Source organism: Canis lupus, chromosome 21 (assembly GCF_003254725.2).
Source record: "Canis lupus dingo isolate Sandy chromosome 21, ASM325472v2, whole genome shotgun sequence".
Classification (NCBI taxonomy): domain Eukaryota; kingdom Metazoa; phylum Chordata; class Mammalia; order Carnivora; family Canidae; genus Canis; species Canis lupus.
In genome coordinates this window covers 37,472,899-37,494,151 of record NC_064263.1, presented here as the reverse complement: position 1 = coordinate 37,494,151, position 21,253 = coordinate 37,472,899, and the positions used below count along the sequence as shown (strand labels likewise).

The 21,253-nt window shown below is 44.7% G+C and overlaps 1 protein-coding gene and 1 long non-coding RNA gene across 2 annotated transcripts in view; one reads left to right on the top strand and one right to left on the bottom strand.

Annotated features, from left to right (window-relative positions):
- The window catches only part of SPON1 (spondin 1), a 251,331-nt gene that overhangs the window by 49,949 nt on the left and 180,129 nt on the right, over positions 1-21,253 (bottom strand).
- Positions 308-1,527, top strand: LOC112667663 (uncharacterized). The gene is made up of 2 exons (XR_003141228.3): positions 308-721; positions 1,367-1,527. It is a non-coding gene; the product is annotated as an uncharacterized LOC112667663 (long non-coding RNA).

The window sequence follows — 21,253 nt, the reverse complement described above, 5'->3', positions numbered from 1 at the left end:
GAGAGAGCCCAGTACATTCCCAGGGTCACGGAGCTAATAAGTGGCAGAGATAATAGTTAGACCAAGTCTTTTGAGTAGAGAAAAAAAAATCCATGTTTTTTTCTCTCACTCTGTTCTCCCTCTTCCGAGAAAGAAGTATTTCTTTTCTTTCTTCTTTTTAAATACGGAAGCTAAAGAGATCCAACTATAAATAAGTGAAGTCTAGAATCATAATACTCTCATTCCATTTCAAATATGTCTTCAGATATATTATTAAAATTATCCCACAAGAGCCAATGAAAAGACCATTTATTTCTTGAAAACAGTTGTGAAAATATACGAGAGCATAAGCTGCCCGTGCCCTGTGCCCAAGGAGCCTCCTAAGCCAATAGCCATCAATCCTTTTATTTCCCCCAAATAATGGAACACATTTTGTTAAGCGAAAGTATACTCAGAACCCCAATATATAAAGCAGACAGGAATCGGGCTGCTTTTAGACTTGCAAAAAAACGTTGGTGCTGAAATGATGGATTGTGAGCGTTTCCAGGCAGAGACGGAGAGTTATGCCCACAGAAGCCCCAGCTCTGATCCAAGGGAGAGCCAGCCAACCTGCTTTGGTGTAGGGTGCAAAAGTGGCACAGTGAGTTTCTCAGAACCTGGAAGAAGGCTGAAGAAATCCTAGAGGACACCCAGGACAGATGCCACCTTCTCCTAAGAAGGGCTGCACCATCATCCTACTCAGGTGAGGCTGCTTGCTTGTTATGCCTTCTTTATGGGACCGGGTTTAACACTAGTTAGATCTGCTGCTGGATTCTGATGGTTGGTAAACCACTTGGCAAACTAGCGCTGGTGGGTTCCTTTTCAACTAATTCTCCTGCGGTCTTCGTGAAGTTTGGAGTAAGATGCTGCATGGGATATTTCTAAGGAGCAGGACCTGACCAAGTGAACCCAACTGACAATTATCATTCACATCCAATGAGGGGCTCAAGCGAGGTACGGCTTCTAATAGGGGTCCACCTGTACGTTGTTTGCTTCTGAGGCGGGGAGTGGCCCCCACACTTAGGGGTGCATTCAGAGTACCTGTGATTGACTACTCAGCCTTGGGAAGATGCTCTGCACTTACAGGGCTGATTCAGAAACCACCCCCAGATACCGACTCTACTATTTAGAGCTGAAACCCATCTACCACTGTCTATCTTCTGGCCGTCAGGAGAGCCCCAGAAGTAACTGTCTCTATCCCATTCTCCCCATCTTCCATTTGGTAACAATGTGCAGTCAGGTGTGACCATGGGCCCAGTATTTAGCCAGTGTGATGCAAACAGAAGGGATGGCTGTAACTTTTGGATCACCTTATTTTAGACAGCTGTTTACCTTCTGTTTTCATTAGCCTTTCCTGCTGCTTGGAAAGGAGTCGGAACCACAGCAGCTGACTTGGACTCAGATATGGGAGCCATGTGCAGAGCCTGGCAGAAACGGACCACCAGCCTTGCGCTGCTCCCCTCTGCACTGTTACGTGTGAGGGAAATAAACGTCAATCTGACTTAAAAACCATATTTTTGGTTTCTTTATCACAACAGCTTAGTTTACAGCCTATGTATGGGTCAAAGGTGACCATAATCCTATCGCTACTCTCACGAAGAGGTGGGGGTCCATGTCCCCTCCTCTTGAATGTGGGAAGCTTTGTGACTGCTTTAACCGATTTCTGGGCCCCAGCTTTGAGCAACTGGCAGCTTCCACTTTCTGTTTTTTTGGAACACTATCTTTGAGGACTCTGGGTCGTCATGTAAGAAATCTAATGACTCCCTGAGACCACCGTGCTGAGGAAGCCACGTGTGGGCATTCCATATAGTACCCAGCCTTCCAGACCCCCCTCCAAGGTTCCAGACATATGAATGATGCCATGATCCCTCAGACCAGTCCGTTTGTCAGCTGGTTACTGTGAGTACCCTGGTCTACAGCAGTCTGAACAGAAGAAATCACCCAGGCTATCACATGAGAAGGCGATGTGGGGAACTGCTGCATGGATCTCATGGCCACGAAGGGAGCCATGGTTGATATTCTCAATACGGCAGAGCAGAAAGATGTTGGTTCCCTAGTCTCTGATGACATCTGCAAGCCACTGTCCTAACCCTGGAACCATCAATCTCCAAATTTCTCATTCAGCTGAGACAGTAAACATCCACATTGTTTCAGCCACTCTTGGCTAAGGTTTCTGTTACTTGTGGCCGACAGCATTCCAGATATATCTCCCTCGCCAGTCCCCCGTCTTGTCTCTCAGGAGGAGTTTGTTACATGGACAAGAGCATTCAGCTGGGCTTGCGACCAGACTCTACTCCTTCAATAATACGTTTACTGGTGGGGAATGGCTGATTTCTCCTGAGGTTTTTTTGGAACTTGACATATAACGTCCAGTTACTTCTAGCCTCCTGGCTAATGTTGCAGGGGGAATCCCACTGCACATCATCCCATCTGCCTTCCCTTCACCTCGCCTCAGCTTCCCTAGGGCAGGGGAGTGAAGGAGAGCCTGGAAAGCCCCCATGACTCCTAGAAGGATAATGAAGGGAATTCTTCCAACAGTTACCTTGGCTACAGAGTTTTTCTGGCTAGGGCTGCGGGCTTTATGGGCAGAGGACTGAATCTGAGGGTTTCTTCCCCAAGATGACACAGAGGAAGGGCCTAAAACTCAAGGAAAGAAGCAGAACCGAAAACCATATGGAAAAGACCAGATCTAGGAAGCCATACTCTGGAGGTCACCAAGCTGGTCAGGGCCAGAGGCCATCTGGGAATGAGGATTTGGAGCTGGGCAAATGCAGTGAGGGGAGAGGAAGGCAAACACATGTGAATTGGGGATGTGTCTGTGTGTCGTGTGCACACATGGGGCTGGTGGAGTGGCCCAGAAGAGCTGCTTGTGTTTGCTGACATCTGGGGCATCATGCACGGGTACATTGGTCAGCTCATCCACAAGAATCTGAAGGAACACATGCCTATAGGAAGCCTATTTATGTTCTACGATGCAACATAATTGCAAGTTGCTCATGAAAGTCCTTTTGATCCATCCCATTGATCTGTGCCCCTACAGGTGTGCCTTACACCCCGATTATAGCATTTATTTCAATTTCCTTGTATTTCAGCCAGTCTATTATTTAGGCATTTCCCCAACCGGATTGAAGGACTTTTGAGGGTAGGGACTATTTCTTAATTCTTCCCTCATAGTGAATAACACAGTGGTTTGTACATAGAAAGTGCTCAGTGAATACCTTTTGATTAATTACCATTGTCAACCTTTTGGCTTATTTTTCTATTGACATTTACAAACAGATCAAGAATGTTTCTAACAGTGCATTTTTTTCTAAATGACAGAATAAACACGGAAATCATCACCAAGGAGGCAAAATAAATCTCAAGCAGAAGAGTTAAACATATTTCAGGGAAAAAAAAAGGGGGGGGGATAGGGAAACAAGGGAAGGAACTGGAGGCTGAAAATTTCTGTCTTAGACCAGCTCCAGGCAAATGAATGCCCTCTGAAAACTTCATCAGCCTTTTTCTACACAAAGTGCTTTCTGACCATTTCTCTACAGTGTCTCTCCTATTTGGACACAGGGTTTCATTTATTAATCAAACATAATTGGGCCCCATTTCAAAAGGATGAACAAAGCCTGTTTTGTTGTCCCATTCAAAAGCTGGGTTTAGTCTGGGTCATGGTGTTTGTCAGCGTCTGTTCCTAGGCCCCAAAGGGTTGGATGCTGGAGTAGGACAATTGGGGGCCAGTTGGTCAATTTCCCATTCCCTGGAGCCCTTGAAAAGGCCTCTCCTGAGCCCTGGAGCCTCTGTTCACTGCCTATGAATGTAAAGCCTACACCTCCACATCCCACTTGGCAAGAAAGGTCTAGCTGGCCCCTTGTCAACTGTGTCATTTCTCACAGCCTAGGCCCATCTTCTGATGATCGGTCCACAAACCCAGCTCAGACAATTACCAGAGCTGGTGTTCTTTCTTCAAAATCCTTCAGTGGCTCCCCATTGCCTACATGTTGCTGCTGAAAATATTGAAAAGACTATGAAAACTAGAAACCCCTTGCAAATACAATTCAGAGCCAAAGAGAAAGGAGATCAACAGTATTAAAAAAGAGAATCTTGTAATATTTTCTATTCATTGAGGACAGGCATGGTGCTAAGAACTTTACATACATTATCTGTAATATAGCAACCCTGGGATACAGTAACTAACATGACTTCTATTTATAAGGAAAATGTTGTCAGAAGTCAACTTAATTGGTCAAAGTTGCATTGATAAATTAGTGGTAAAAGCTGGTTGACAATTCAGGTCTCATTCCATGTATGAAATATAAAAAGGGGATAAACTTATATGTAAAAACTATACCTAATTACATGCTACTTGACTAAAAGCCTCAATACATGGATAACATTTTGAAATAACAACATAATATATTAGATATAAATATATAATAAAATACCCCAAATGTGACAATAAGGTAGGAAACCTTATTAAACCAGGAACAGAGAAAGAAATTTTAAAAATTTTCAGGAAACTCAACAAAGCAAGGCACACAGACTTAATGGATTTCTTCAAACTCCCAAGGAACAGATAATTTCCAAGCTATGCTGACTGTATCAAAACACAGGCTAGGATGGACTCCATCTAATATATTCTATGTGACAAGTTTTATCTTAATGAAGGTTACTCCAGGAATGTGGAAAACAAATCAATAAAAGAAAATCTATTAACATTAGACGATGCAACCCATTTCAACATATTTCAAAGAGGAATTAATAAAACCTTTCTTTTGAGTAAAATAATTAGTACCTTAACTCGATAAACATACTATTTAAAATCATGAAGCAATAATGGAATAACACTAAAAGCTTTTCTTTCAAATATAGGCCCAAAAGCAGAATGTTACTACCATCCATTATAATTTAAGATTGCTTTAGGCAAATTGCAAAAGATACAAAGAACAACTGTTGGAAAAGAAGTGAAAAATATTTACAGACTTTGCTAAACACTCGGAACTAAATCAACAAGCTTAAAAAGAAGGCAGATTTAACAAAAAAAAAAAAAAAGAAGGCAGATTTGGTATTCAAATTAAAACATTAGTAGCATTACTATACATATTACTGTATACTATATATACTACTGTATGTAAGCAGTAAAGACCTAGAATCATATAAATATGATAATATAAGAATAAGATACCTAGAATACATACAATGATTTAAGAAGTTAAGTATAATGACTTGATGTGCTCTAAAGCAAAATCACCACTTTTTCTTAGAATTTAACGATTCTAACATTTATTAGGCAAACAGTGTCAAGAACGTGAAAGGATATTTTGAAAAAGAAGTCTTCTGATTTTGTAAGGCTAGAACTATACATTCTATACATACAAAAAGCAAGGATAATTAAAATAGTGCAGTACTGGTATGAAACCAGACATACAGAATAGTAGGGGAGAATCAGATGCCAAATTAAACCTATTTGTATGTAATAACTTGATATACGATGAAGTATGATAAACAATGAGTCAAGGACAAGCCACTTAATAGCTGATACCAATTTGGTTTTTTAAAAGATTTATTTATTTATTTTAGAGAAAGAGAGCATGCAAGTGTGCAAGTAGGGGAGAGGCAGAGGGAGAGAGAGTCTTAAGCAGACTCTGCTCTGGGCCTGAGCCCGATGTGGGGCTCGACCCACCACCCTGGGACCACAACCTGAGTAGAAACCAAATTTCGATTGCTTAACCGACTGCATTGCCCAGACACCAATTTAACTATCAGTTATATTTAAACATGTACTGAATATGCTCAAATACATTAAGGCGTTAAATATATATATTTAAAACCAGAAGAATAGAGAACCAAGATTGCATCAGATGTTGGGAACTATGAGTAATGAACCAGGATGAACTTTCCCAGGCTTGAAGCAATAGAAGAAATAACAATGGAAGAGATCCAAAGATTCCACTGGATAATACTTAACCTATTTTGATCTTAAAAAATATAAGAAGTGGAAAGAAAAAGAACATTCTGAGAAGATACTTATATCAAGATAGTAAAATCCATAACATAAAAGGAATCTGTTAAAATCAATAGGAACACTTTTCTAGAAAAATTGTCATCTGTAATGAGGATATTCAACACAGTATTACTTCTAAGAGCATAAAATAAATAAAAAGTTGTTTTAGCTGCGATGGAAGACCTGAATAAATTAGAGCCAACCAACCTAAACATCTGTCGTTTAAAAAGGTAACTACGAAAGATGTGTCTTACGTAATGGAACAATATTTACGGTATGGTGCTAAGTGAAGAAAGAAAATACAAAATGCTGTGCGCAACATGACAGCCACTCTATAGAAACAAGGATGCACGCACTCTGGGCCCGGAAAGGAGGTCAGAGAAATGACAAGTGCTCTTAGAGGGCTGGGTTTGTTGCAAACTCAAATGATAGCTGGCATCGGGCAGGTGAGGATGGATAGAAAAAACATCACAAGTCGCAGGGTTGGGGGGTGCAATGGTGGGGCTGGAGAATCAGGTTCTACCAAAGGTAATAAAAAACAAAACTGAAAACATAGAACACTTAAACACTTAGATTTTGCAGAATATATTTTTTTAAGATTGACTTATTTATTTGAGAGAGAGAGAGAGCACATGTGCATGAGTGGGAGTGAGTGGGGAAGGGACAGAGGGAGAGAAAATCCCAAGCAGACTCCCCCGCTGAGTGGGGAGCCCAACTTGGGGCTCCATCCCAGGACCTTGAGATCATGACCCGAGCTGAAACCAAGAGACAGAGGCTTCACTGACTGAGCCACCCAGGCGCCCTGGAACCTCTTTGATGGTAATAAAGGGTGTGGGGCCCAGAGCCACATTCCTCCCCGTCAGATCTCCTCGGAGACCTTACCCATAGAGGTCCCCAAGGTATCCCTGAAGCCCCACGGAGGAATTCGAAAGCTATCGGCACCAGGGAGCTGCACAGATTTTAAGTGAAGTGACTTCGGATTAGCAGGGTCAAATCATGCCAGCTTCAGAGGCCGTTATGGTCCATGGGTTTTCAACGTGTGACCTCTGTACAGTTTTTCTTTTAATGTTCTAATAGTGATTTCTACAAAAATGAAATTCAGATCTAAACAGAAGTAGTTAAAAGAAGTTATGTTCTTTGTTAACACAGAGCTGCCTGAGTTGGTTATGAGAGTGGCTCTGTGTCTTTGAACTGCTTCTGAATAAAGCTGTTTGGGAAAATGCCAGCTTGCTATCTAGTGGTGAATTAAACAGCTCCACATCCATCCATCAAATATTTATTGAGCGCCCACCGCATGCCAAGCCCCGGAGGAAGACGGAGGAGGAAAAGAAATAAGACATGGCCTCTACCTTCTGTGCGTGTGCAGATGGGTCCGAGGGCCAGACACATGGGGTAACTCCACGTGCAACCACACATACACGGATGCTAGGGGACCACGGCTCATTACTGCGAGTGCGGGAAGGGTAGCGCTCAAAAGGCAAAAATTTGAACCCAGTCTTCAAGCAAGGATACAGATCCCCCTGGCAGAGAAGAAGGACTTTCCAGGCAGAGGGAGCAGAAGGGAGGCAGGACACAGGAAGAGGGAGGAAGGTCAGTGGGCATACCTGGACTGTGGGAGCTGGGGGGGGGGGGTGTCTGAGAAATAGCTAAGCTGGAGAGAGGGCAGGACTGGGCCAGATTTCATCCTGTAGGCCAGTCCTTTGGGAACTTTGTCTCCAACTTCGTTGGGACTTCCAGCTTTGCTAATTAATTACTTAATTAGGGAGAGAGCATGGGCAGCGGGGAGGGGCAGAGGGAGACACCGACTCCCCATCGAGCAGGGAGCCCCACGCAAGACTCTATCCCAGGACCCCTGGATCATAACCCGAGCCAAACTGAGCCACCCAGGCGCCCCCACACAAGGATTATACACAGCTAGTGTCTCGGTCAGATTTTCTGGGGTCACGCTATGGGAAATTTAGGAGATTGCTGTTATATCCAAGATATAGGCCCTTGGCGGTAATAGCAAAACACCCCGGGTTTCTGATTTCATTTTCTTTGTGCCTGAGCTGCTAAGCCTCATGGATTTTGGACTTCTCTGCTCCCACTGCTGGAACGAGGGTTCCAGGTTTTGAATAGTGGGGAGGAAAAGTCCTTTACGGTAACGTCTCCCCTGATGCCGGGGACCAGCACTCACGTGCGGATCAGTGCTTGCTTAATCCTTTCTTTCAATCGGTGCACAAAAATCTCTGGGGGAGGTAGCGTAACCCCTGTGTGCTCATTTGTAGACTTGGGGCAACGGGGACCTGAATGCTGTCTTCTCCCCCGGCCCTCTCTGAGGTGTGAAGCTCCTTTTTAGCCAGTGGGTACTGCTCAGGTTACCTGGCTATGTGCTGGCCAGGAGTCGGCAGGCACTTAGGGTTGACCAATTCGTATTCTCCAAAAGCTCAAATTTTCCATCTGCCACCTCCATTCTTGGTGACTGTGTGTGATTGAGCATCCGGGATGCTGCTTTTTGGAATGGACATCTTGATGCACGATAATCATCTCTTAAGGACATTTACATCGCACGTTTCTCTTTCAGAGGGAAACATATGAAGATGTCTTTCAATAAGGCAGGTGCTGCTGCTTCTTGCCAAATCCTGCCTTGGGTATTAAAAGCAGCCCACCTAACAACAAGGCCTGGTAAGTGCCAGCAGCAATGTCTGTGTGTGGGGCTGATAGAGCCAAAGAAAATATCTTGCCAGAGAGGTGATTGGGTGATATTAAATGTCAAGATCTCAATGAATTACTCTCAGAGGTTCCATAAAAGAGAAACATGGTCTAGTTTCCATTGCTGCTGTGTCAAACAAAAAACATTTTTTGTCTGCTCCTTTGCAGAGAAATGTTAACTATTGGCTTTTGATTTGGGAATACATCCTAAGGAGGAATCAGAGGAGAGATCGGCCTCTTAAATCAGGAGTTCTAGGGCCCTGGCAGGGCAGGTGAGGAGATTTTCTGGGCCTCAAGGGCCACTTTCAGTGTGTTCCTGCAGTCTGGCATTTACCTTTTGGCGTGGTGAAGGGTAGATTGAGGTTGATTATAGACAGACACGATTAGCACCAACACAGCAGAGATTAACGGCCACCGCAGCTTCCAGATGAATCTGTAAAGAGCAGCGCCAACACCTCTGCTTGACTCTGCTCTGTGTGATCGGTGATATATAGAAGCCCACAGTGAGATGGCCTTGAAACTTGACTTAAGGAGAAGATTACCCTCTGAGAGTTGGATGAGTCAAATAATCGATGATATTAGCCACCTGCAGAAATCGTGGTAAAAGACAGGATGTTTCCCTAAGGGTTAAGCAGGATTTGGCACGCCTGAAAATGAAAGACACTGAAAGCTCCTCTGTAAGTTGGTCTCAAGAGGAAGAAGAGGTTAGCCGAGGTGGGTGAGGGTGGGCATGGGGCTGAATAAACTTGGAAAACAGAGTCCCAGAGACCAACCTCAGTGGAGTGGGACCCAATCTGGATAAGCTGGCACTGACTCTGGGGGCATGAGGATTCTGGCCATGGGGGGTGGGCATCCCCCTCCCTGCCTCACCCTCCTTCATCGTTTTCATTCAACACATATTCTATCAAGCACTGCTGTGGGCCACACACTGTCCTAGGCATGGAGTGGGGGTGGGTGCCAGGAACAAGACAGAAGGGGGTGCGTGGAAGATACATGGAAGAAGCTGCAAGACCCCAAAACATAAACAAAGGTATAAAACTGTTTCAGAAAGTGATAGGTACTGTGAAGGAAATACAGGAGATGGCTGAGGGAGGGAGAGAAGGGCTTTGTGCAGAGAGGACATGAGGCCAATAGCTTTCCAAGTCTCCCCCTTGTCTGGATGACTGGGCCTGGAGAGCTCCTCCCTCCCTTTGCTGGGATCCGTGATGATGACAGGCTGCTGTGCAGGTGCTTGGAGTCTAAGGGAAAGGATGCTCCGGGCGGGGGAGCAGATGGGAGTGTTCTGCTTACCACCCGGCGCCTTCCCTCGTCATAAGCGGAGAGTTGGCCTCTGGTGTAGGCATGGGGCTTCGGTGAGGTTGGGCAGCCTGACGTGGGCTGCCTGACACCCAGCAAGCATCCCATCAATGTCAGTTATGATTACCCTTGTGCTTGATGCCATGAGATCCCTCCCACACACTGATGGATGTCTCCTCAGAGACTGATATTTATAAAGGGACCATGTCTTTGACTCATGTTTCGCTCCTACAGTGGTCCATTAGAGCTCTCGATTTAGGATATTAATCCATATTAGGATCTAATCTTGCTAGAAAATCATATTAAAGGGAAATTCATTCCACTTAAACTAGGATATCTTTTCAAACAAGTTAATACAATGAAGAATTTATCCATTTTGTAGGTGAAAGAATAATCTTGTAGCTTAATTATAAGAAAATGAGCTAAACATATTAGAATAAAAATGGTTTCTCCATCACCTCATTATCTCTCTGTTCCCAGTGAATGTGCTGTTTCTCCTTTATTAGAATCTGCTACTTTATAGTCACCTACTAATGAAGCCATAACTTAAGATTGGATATATTAGATTTTGTCCCTAATCATTTTTTGAACAGCTATGTATATTTATTTAGTTGCATTTTCTCGTTTGACGTTCAAGTGAACGGTATGAAGTTGTTAGGTTTATCATCCCCATCTTATAGATGATGAAACTGAGGCTTAGGGAGGACAAGCAACTTGCCAGAGCCACACAGATGGCAAATGGCCAAGAGCGATTCAGACAGGGGCTTTGCTTCAGAGCCCACCCTCTAGGCCACCATCCTATGGAAGACCCTCTTCTGGAATCTGGGAGCACGACAGATGCGAAGCCTGTGAAGCCTTTGTATAACTTTAACACAAGTCACCAAAAGTGAGAATAATGAAATAAGCCAAAAGGTCTCTTACGTAAAGACGAGAAATGCACGATGTCAACAGTAAAACCGTATCGAAGTTAATAAATGGATGTTAAAAGTATTTTCTAGGCTTTGATGGAAAGGAACTGATGACAGCTCCGCTTTTCCACCTTCTCTTCCTTCTTCCCTTCCTTCCACAAATATCCAACATTAGCAAATAGCTACGATGCAAAGCACTATGCAGGGCACTGGCATCCTAAAAACTAGTAATTCAAACTCACTAGTCTCAAGTGGCTTACACTCTAGTGCACAAGACAGGTTACTCATTAGAGAGAAGTGTGGAGCCGTAAATGAACTTAGGGGCAGGCCAGAGGGATGTGGATAGAGCAGGGAAGGTTTTCTGGAGGTGGCAGTTCTTCCGCTGGGTCTTAAAGGATTGGCAGGCGCTAACTTGGTGGATGAGGGGCGGAAGAAAGTGTCCAAGGAGAGCGAACTCAAGGTCGTACCATCAAGTTTCACACTCTGCACTTCATAGGCGATTGAAACTTTAAGGACAGTTGTGATGAGGTGTGATTTTCACATTATGCACCGGGTTTCAGAGCCTGGCCTTCCCTCCAGATGGGAGCTCCTGTCATCATTCTAGTTATCTGCATGGTGGCAATGAGAGTTAATTAAGCAATTACTTACACTCTATTTTTAAGAAGAACTGGAAGGCGAGGAGGCTAAGAATGGTAAACTGCCTCTAACAACAGACATTTAGACACAAAACCAAAATAAAATGCAATTAGAAGGAGCAGGGAAATGAACATGGCCAGAGGCAGATTTACCAGGAGGCTAAGGAAGCTTAACTTCCAGAGAGGGAGTCCTCCTTGTGTGAGCTTCAGAGGCTCTGCCTTTAATTTGCATCCACAGTTCTGCATTCCTTTTTTTTTTTTTTTTTTTTTTTCTGAGAAAGGACCCTCTCCCACACTGAATAAGCTTTAAGCCCCGTGGATTCTGGATTGGCCCTGTAGCCAGCAGTCACTACTCTCGGGCCCTCAATTTAGCTCTGCGCTTTCAGACACCCAGGGCGAAATGGGCCCCGTGACCTACTCTCTAGCAGCCCCCGAAACGTGAGGAGGGAAATCGGACGGGCCAAAATGCCAAACTCTGTAACTGCCGACCTAAATTTACAGAGACTGAGCTGACAGCTGCAAGAAAATTCGGCATCAATGCTAGGAAATCATACTATGTCACTGCCTTATTAGCCAATATTAAATTTACTTACAGTTCACCAGTAATTCAGTGCACGGACACTGATCAAGTTTTTCCTTCGTGGCCAGCCCTGAGCTAGATTTCTCCAGGAAATCGAAAAGGATAAAGATCAGATCCCTTTTTTCACTTTTTCACTCATAAATTCTGAGAAGAGGCAGATCGGTGTGTCCTGAAAACAGCTAAACACCTAACAGAGGGAACACAAAACCATTGCTGGGATCAACTGCAGACACGCGCACGTCTGCAAAAACAGAGAAGAGTGGAACAGCCACTGGTTGGAAATCAAGGAGCAAGATGTCTGATTTCCTTCCTTCCTTTCTTCCTTCATTCCATAGATGTTTACTGAGAACCTGTTTGTTTGTTTGTTTTTAAATAGCAGCTTTATTGACGTATATTTTACATACTCTACAACTTAGCTATTTGAAGTGGTCCTCTCAAAGGTTTCTAGTATATTCTTTTTTAAAGATTTTATTTATTTATTTATTTATTTATTCATTCATTTATTATTCATTCATTCATTTTTTCATTTTTGAGAGACACAGAGAGAGAGGCAGGGAAACAGGCAGAGGGAGAGCTCTCAGTGGGGAGCCCATGCAGGACTCAATCCCAGGACCCCAGGATCACGCCCTGATTCAAAGGTAGATGCTCAACCACTGAGCCATCCAGGCGCCCCTATCCTGGACATTTCTGAGCACCTGTCCTGCATCAGGCCTCAGGCCAGGAACAGGTGGCTACAGACACCAGTATCTCTCCCTTCTACCCCCAAGCTCTCTTATCAGCTCAGAGGACACACACCTATGCTCCCTGGGCTTCCCTTCTTTTCCTTCTAAAACTGAAAGGGCTGGAGTTCCTGGTACTTTAAAACAGTCTATAATTCAGTTCTAGAGAAAACAGCACGAGGGGAGTGGTGACGAGGTGGGGAAATGGGAACTTTGAAATGATCTCATTATGGACCAACTGTATAATCTTCCTAGAGGCCCATTTGCTAATCTGTATTAAAAGCACCAAAAATGAACATATGCTTGGCCCCAGATTCCACGTCGAGGATCATCCTTAGGTGTTCATCAAGGATGGCTGCAAATGTTGTTGACGGGTCTACTGAAGGTGGTGAAAAAGTATCTGACAAAAGAGAAAGATGTGACCTCTCAATTCTGGCCGGGAAGCCCCAGTGAAGAATCCTTATTCTAGATCCCATTTTCTTTTTTTTTTTTTTTTTTTTTAAAGATTTTATTTATTTATTCATGATAGTCACAGAGGAGAGAGAGAGAGAGAGAGAGAGGCAGAGACACAGGCAGAGGGAGAAGCAGGCTCCATGCACCGGGAGCCCGACATGGGATTCGATCCCGGGTCTCCAGGATCGCGCCCTGGGCCAAAGGCAGGCGCTAAACCGCTGCGCCACCCAGGGATCCCTAGATCCCATTTTCTAATGTCCACACTCACACCAACCTTTCTGCAGCCTCTGTACGCCGCTGACCCTGGCCCCACCGCGCACTAAGACCTGCACGTTCTTTTTCTGCCCAGTGCTGTTCTCCGATCTTGTAACTGTGCTGTTGTTTCGGGGCCCAAGTGTGGGGCCTGACATTTCACCCTCCACCACAAGGCAGTGTGCTCACGGGGTTGGACCTGACCTGCCGTGGGAAGAAATCCACAGTATTCTAGGCTTTTTGATTATGGGATTTTGCTGTCTTCTCTTTATCGATGCCAGCTTTTGCCCTCCGACTCCAGGCTTCTCCCAGTCATTTATGTCTTCCCCATGAATATCCGCACTTTTTCGGTTCATAAATAACTTTCATCATTGTGTGGGAGAGCGGAAAGCCGGACACTTTTATCACAAGGCGTCTCCACCTCTCTGTGAGTGAATGGAAACGACTTCATTAAGGGCTTGCAAAGCGATTCATCAGGGACCGCCGCTGTTTGAACTTCGCATGGCATCCAGGGGAAGTGGAATTTAGAACTTGAGTGTGAATCTCTATATTATCATAATTTTATTTATTTATTTTTTATTTATTTATGATAGGCACACAGTGAGAGAGAGAGAGGCAGAGACACAGGCAGAGGGAGAAGCAGGCTCCATGCACCGGGAGCCCGACGTGGGATTCGATCCTGGGTCTCCAGGATCGCGCCCTGGGCCAAAGGCAGGCGCCAAACCGCTGTGCCACCCAGGGATCCCTATTATCATAATTTTAAAGAGGGCAGAGTACACATTAAAATTTTTTATTTATTTATTTATTTATTTATTTATTTATTTATTTATTTAGGGTGGGGAGGAGCCCAGGGGGAGGGAGAGGAAGAGGGAAAAGAATTCTAAGCAGATGCTGTGCTGCGTGCAGAGCCTGACCCCACCACCCAGAGATCACGACCTGAGCTGAAGCCAAGAGCTGGATGCTTAATCGACTGAGCACAGCCCCCTGCCCTGGGTGCCCCTGAGCACACACTTCTGAAAAAGGTACTACTTCTAGCTACTTCGTTAGCACCACGTGGTGAGGCGGCTGTACCAAATGATGACCTGTACAGCAAGCACCAACTAATTTCCACCCCTGAAGTCATTTCAGCATCTCAGTGACCTTGGCTGGTGAGGACCGTTCTGTAAACATCCTACACAGACTGCCCCCCTCTAGCATTTCTAATGATTCAAACATGCTTTCCTTTTTTTTTTTTTTTTTGGCCATTTATTAAGGAGAGAATAAGTATTTCTTTTAGGAGTACCTTTATTTTATTTTATTTTTTTAAATTTTTTTTAGGAGTACCTTTAAATGTAGGGTTTCTTCTTGAAAAACTCAATACCTCAGTAAAAGACATCAACAAAACATTTCTCAGTCTAGAAAAATCGTTCAAGGTCAGCGCTTTATCCTAGATAATTTTCAGAAGAATGCCCTGACTTTCACTTTGATACCAACTAATTTATTCTGTAGCTAATTTAATGACTTTGTAATTAGCTCAGCAGAGCAGGAGAGGAGACAAAGCAAATATCTTTGCGATTGGTCCTTTGTGATGAGCTGAGTGAGGAAGCACGTGTGCATGTACTTCCTACGTGTGTGCGGTGGGCCTGGGTCCCCTTTAGCTGGGGCCCATCGCATTCTCCCTCTTGAGCTTTCGCTGTGGGCATTTTCCTGTTGAAATCTACCCTTAGGCTTTAAGCTGACCCTATAGCTGACATCTGCCATTCAAGTCAGTCACTAAGGAAGTTTAATTTGCATTTATTGCCAAAGGAGCTGAAGGGTCCTTAGGACTGTCGGGTGACTCAGTGACAGGCCCACAGGTACATGCTTCGGTACGACCCACGTCAAGAAGAATCCAGAGCATACCTCGGAGACTAAATCTTACACACGATGCGAAGGTTTCATAGGTATGTTCTGATTCACCAGTGGGAGGAGGGGGGGACCGGAAGACCAAACCCTGGAGGAGGGCAGGTGAAGCTCATCCTTAACCCAAAGGGCTGGAACCCTGGGCCTGAGCTGGCAAGTGCCAGTGCAGACTCGTTTCCTATAATCAGCCTCAATGAGCCTGAAGACGTTTCTAGAGAAAGATGTTCCTTGGGCAAGCTGTGCAGCAGCTGGGCTCGCCGGGGCTCAATGGGGTCTTTTGGTTAATTGCCAACTTTTATTTATTTAGTTATTTATTTTTAGAAAGAGAACAGGGTCGGGAGGGGGGGGAGAGAAACCCAAGCAGACTCCCCGCTGAGCCCAGAGCCTGATGTGGGGGTGGGGCTCCATCCTAGGTCCCTGAGGTCATGACCTGAGCCAAATCCAAGAGGTGACCGCTCATCCAAGTGAGCCAGGGGTTCAGGAAACTGCAGCCTTCTAGAAGCACTGCTGGGGTCCTGCAGTGGCCAAAGAGCTCTGCAGGCCAGCAGGAAAGCCTGAGAGCCACTGATGGCCACTCTTGCGAGTCTTCTGCAAGCATCCCTGGGATGGGTGAGGCCTCACGGTGGGGCTGCCCTGCGGCGGGCATCCCTGGATATTGGAGGGGAGAGTCTAGACCGATGGTGTATTTCAGGATGTCCTCACAGAGAGAATAACAGTTTTCCACCAGGATATACATGCACTCGGAGACCCAGGTGGAGCCCGGGGTCAGGACAGGCCTTGAACTCTGACCCAGCTGAGACATTCCCACTTGCAGGCCTTGCCTGAGGGGCAGGACGATCCTGAACACCATCCCTCCTACTCACCTCCTTCCCACAGACACCAACCAAGTCCCCACCCGCCACTTACTGCTTCCCTTTTCTAAAGTTTGAGGTAGCACATGGCTTATCTTATGAGAAAATTTGTGCTCTGAGGGCAGGGTGGTGTTAGGTGGTGGGATCCCTAGCCAGCACTCCCTTGGGGCTTGTAGGCAACAGTGTGCCAGCCCCACCTGTCTGGGGAAGAACAGGGGAGAGGAAGGCGGAGAATGAAGAACCTCCTCCCCCAGCATCTCACAGAGCAGCCACACTGAATGCAAGTTCACTTAAAATAAACTTGAAGGTCACTTCAAGTGAAATGAATTACGACCCCCTTTATTTTTGGGTCAAGCAAGGCTCAACACCCTCAGAAGCCTTGGAGCAGGATGCTATGTAGGCATGTATGTATTTTTCCTGCAATGCCTTCTGGGTCTTGCCCATGTCCACAGGCTATCACTGATGAAGTTCAGGGTATGATGCCTTTGAGACTGGGGTCAGTGTGGCAATGGAGGTGAGGCCCCATCTTCCCTTCCAAGGAGGCCCTGTCCTTGCAGAGTCATCCTGACCCACCCGTCAGCCTTCCTGCCAACCCTTCTAGGCTCTTGGAATCTCAGGCTGACCCTGCTCTGCCCTTGTTCTTGGGCTCACCTGTCGCGGACACTGCTTTTTACCTCTGGGCTTGCGGCACTGGTACCACAAAAATATTTCTCCAGCGGCTGACCTCAATTGTATCCAATTTGTGGCTTCATTATTTACTTTTGGAGCTAAGACTCCATAGACTTGCTCTGCTGGGGCACCAGCTTAACTTTCTCTTTCATATTGTCGTTTATCCATCTTTGTACAGTAGCCACATGCATTCTGCTCCAGTTTCTTCAAATGCGCACAGCCAGTTGGTGGGAAATACCAATTTGGACGCCTTCACTTTACTTTGAGAATTCCTCCAGACTTGTCTCTCTGAATATTCTTCGCTCACTAGCATCTCTGGTTTGAATCTTTACCTTGGCTCTGGATTTTCATTTTATTCCTTGGCTTGGATTATTGGCCTTAATCTCTCTCTCTCTCTCTCTCTTTTTTTTTTTTTTTTATTGAGGTGTAAGTGACATATAACATTAGTTTCAGGTATACAACTTAATGTCTCAGTATCTATATACATTGTGAAATGATCATCTCAATAAGTCTACTTAATAGTCTAGTCTCTATACATAGATATGAAAAGATGTTTTTCTTCTGCTGAGAATTTTTAAGATCTACTCTCTTAGCAACTTTCAGATATGCAACACAATATTATTAACTATAGTCGTCATACTGTGGATTACATCCCCATGACTTATTTCATAACTGTAAGATTCTAACTTTTTACCCTCTTCATCCATTCCCTTTTGAACCCCCTTTCTCCAACCTCTGGCAAAGACCAGTCTGTTCTCTGAGTCTATGAGCTTGTTTTTTTTTGTTGTTGTTGTTGTTTTGTTTTTAGATTTAGATTGCACATATAAATATCGTATGGTATTCTCTAACTCACTCCACTTAGCATAACGCCCTCATTATGCCTTCATAGTGACCTTGATCTCGATGCTGGGTCCCTTCTGGGCACAACTTCTAGTTCTATTTGCTCCCCAAACACTGCATCCTCTGAGGAGAGGTATCTTACTCTTTGTCCTTGGAGCACATGGCCTGGCTGGGCCTGTGGTTTGCTTGACCCCATTCAAGTTTGTGTGTGTGACTTGGAGGAGGGGTGTGGTGTGGAAAATATCTGCATGACAGTGTACAAAAGGCCTTCACTGTCACCTTTCTGCTCAAGTCCACTCTCTGCCCCTCTAAGATGCTGGCCTATCATAAAGCACACGAACAAAGCAGGCTGGAATCCATTCTTTCCTGCTTCCCTTTGTATATTTAGAGACGAGAGAATGTACCTCTACCTTCATGCACAATGAAATCCCTAAAACGTTGAACCAGCAACTGACTTACGGTATTCATTTATTCAATAAATATTATAGTCCATCTATTATGTGCAGAGAAGGTGTTGGGACATAATGAATAAGAGAAAGGGCTAGCAGGGTCCCAGATAAGAGAAGTTTCCATTTTCAGCAAACAAAACCCCCAAAATCCAACTCCTTAGTGATACCTTCCCTTTTACCTTCCATTTGCTACCAACATTTTCTCCACATTGCTACCTACCAGGGTCCCAAGTAAGAGACGGCTTCAGTTTCAGTACACTAAAAGAAACGTATAGCTCCCTAATGACATCTTGTCTTTCACCCACAATTTGCTACCAACATTTTCAACACATGTTGTTGTTTTCCTTCAGAACGAAACACATGGTTGACTGGCTTAAGTCCAATGACTATCTGAGGCTAATGCTCTTCTGTTTTCAACAACTTCATAATTTCTTTTGTTTTCTCAAGCATATTATGAGGTTTTGAGACCTATGCTTCTTATGACTTGTTCTATTGCTTTACTACTCTTTTTACTAAGCCAATCAGGGTAACAGACAATAAAATCCTCAAATAGTCATGCAAACACTGCTGTACAAACTGTGGAGATGGCTGGCATTTGGTGTTCAAAGGCAGTTTAGGGGTCAGTGTTTAACGTATGACAGCGAAGGTTATTTGAAACTTGAATATACAAAACCCACAGGACCGCTTGGCTCCTGAATGCCTCTTGTCTGACCATGATGACTTTCGTAATCGGCATCATTTTGGCAAAAAGTCTATTTCCAGCTGTTTCAAGTCACAGATGTACTGTTTTCTAAATTGTTCTAAAAATATGTACAGGCTGTTTTCTTAAGTTTTAAATCAGAGTTCTCTTGATAGATTTTTGCTTTGATTTGGAATCTTTTGGCTCAGGACTGTTTGTGAGAGTGAACGGGATGCTAACTTACCCTGAAAGAAAATTTCTGGAGCTGGAAAGTCACTCAGCCCATGCTGTTCCTCCCCTTCCTTTTATTATTTCACAATGTGTGCCCAGTCCCGAAAGTTCGTGAAAAACAAGATGTCCCCGAGTGTTTTAGTGTATGAGGAGGGAAGAGAGAAATGACTCTACATCAAAGGAGTCCTATTTGAGGAGGGGGGAGTGGGAAGATGTGCGGGAAAGGAGGGAAGCTCAGGTGTAAGGTTATAAATTAGGGAGGAAATCGACACGGTCAATGCACTGTTGATAAACTTCATCTACGAGCTCTTCCTAGCAGAGACTGGTTCTTAGTTGTCCAAGTTCTGTGTCTTTAGGGGCCACTTGGTACAGGAATTGGATTTGCAGCCCAGGGCTACTGTGGACCATTTGAGGCAGATTGGGGAGAAATAGGATCATCTCTAGAAGAGAGCTAAGCCTCGGAAGCCTCGTAGGGCACGCAGGAGGATTGATTTGTGAGAGGTGGCCTGGAATAGTGGGCGGAATAAGAGCTTTGGAGCCAGTGGGCCTGTGTTCAAATCCCAGCTGTACTGCTTGGACTCTGACTTTGGACAAGTGAGTTGCTCATCTACTCTGAGCCTCAGGGGTGTGTCAGCTGTCAAATGGAGATGATAACAGTACCGAGCTCATCTTGGGGTTATCGGAGTCAACATGACAATGCGTGCCAGAAATCCAGCACAGCATCGGCTGCCTTAGCTAATGTTCAAAATCGTGGGACTAATGAGTATGGCGTCATCCTCATTCTCCAAGAAATGTCTGATGATACAGAGAGATAGACAGCTTTGTTTAGATACATTTAAGGGAAAGCTGGGAAGGACACCTTACACCAGGCTGGTAAGGATAGTTAGCACCTCCGGGTGTTAGAAGGTGGGATAGGAAAGGGAAGATGTTCAGTGTTTTCTTTATACACTAAGTAGTGGGATTGTCAGTGCTTTTTTCTTTTTTGTTTTCTGGTATTATGTAAATAAGAAATGGGAAAAAGGAAGGATAAGGGAGGAAGGAAAAAGAAAGGAAGGAGGGAGGGAGGAAGGATGAAAATAAGGAGCAAGGAAGGAAATTAGAAGGAAGGGAGGGAGATGGTTCGGCATTTGCAGTGCTCACTACAGGGCTCCTGGCACGCAGCAGGTACTGAGTAAATGTTGAGTTGAAATACTGATTGATTATTGTTCATCCCGTAAAACAACATTAAAGAAAAGATGACTATTCTGTTTATTTTTACAAACATGGCCGTAAACCGTGCAGCAATTGTACGAGGCCGGTGCCCTAGGCTTCTGGGAGCAAGGGAAGAATGGGGACCTGGGCAGCTTGTTCTGTGCTCTGCTGAGGAGGCTCACAGAAGGTTCCACCACACGGTGAACCTGGGCCACTCAAGGTCCAGATGCTGGAGCTGCCAGGAAAAGCCCAGTTGTGAATTGCCCTTAGGGTCGACAGCGTCGAAGCCAAATGCTACCCAGTGCCTGCCAAAGCTGAGAAATTGCAAAAAGCACACAATTACACAAACTCAAGAGAAACCACATGCTCTTCCTCCTAGATGTTATCAAAAGAAGTTCCAGCTTCCAAGATAAAGGCAGATCAAGTGGTTCTACTGAGCTCTCCTTTTGACCAATGAAGTGCCTGTCTGTTTTTTTTTTTTAACTTCATGGATGCCAGCTTTGAAATGATGTGATCGAATGACATTTCAGCCCTGTCTTGAGGGATTTCACAAAGTATTCAAGGCTTTAAGACTCAGAGTCTAAGTGTCAATGGGCTTCTGAGTAACCTTTAACATCCAAGTTAATCTTCTCCCCCTTTTATTAAGTGTATTTGGATGAATAATTTTTGGACACTTGAAAAATATGCTAACTTAGAAGGACACATGAGCTGTGCTGGAAATTATGGAAAAGAGGTTGCAAGTGGGCAAACAGCAGGGATGTGAGGTGGAGAAGGGGCAGGGCCGAGGAACATGCATTTGCAAAGCAGCCCTGGGAAATAGAGAGAGCAGAGCCAGGGGGCCCCGGTCGTGGAGAGCAGCTCTGTGTCTGTAGGAAAAGGAGCTAAGGTGTGAAGCCACAGAAGGGCTGGGACAGCTGG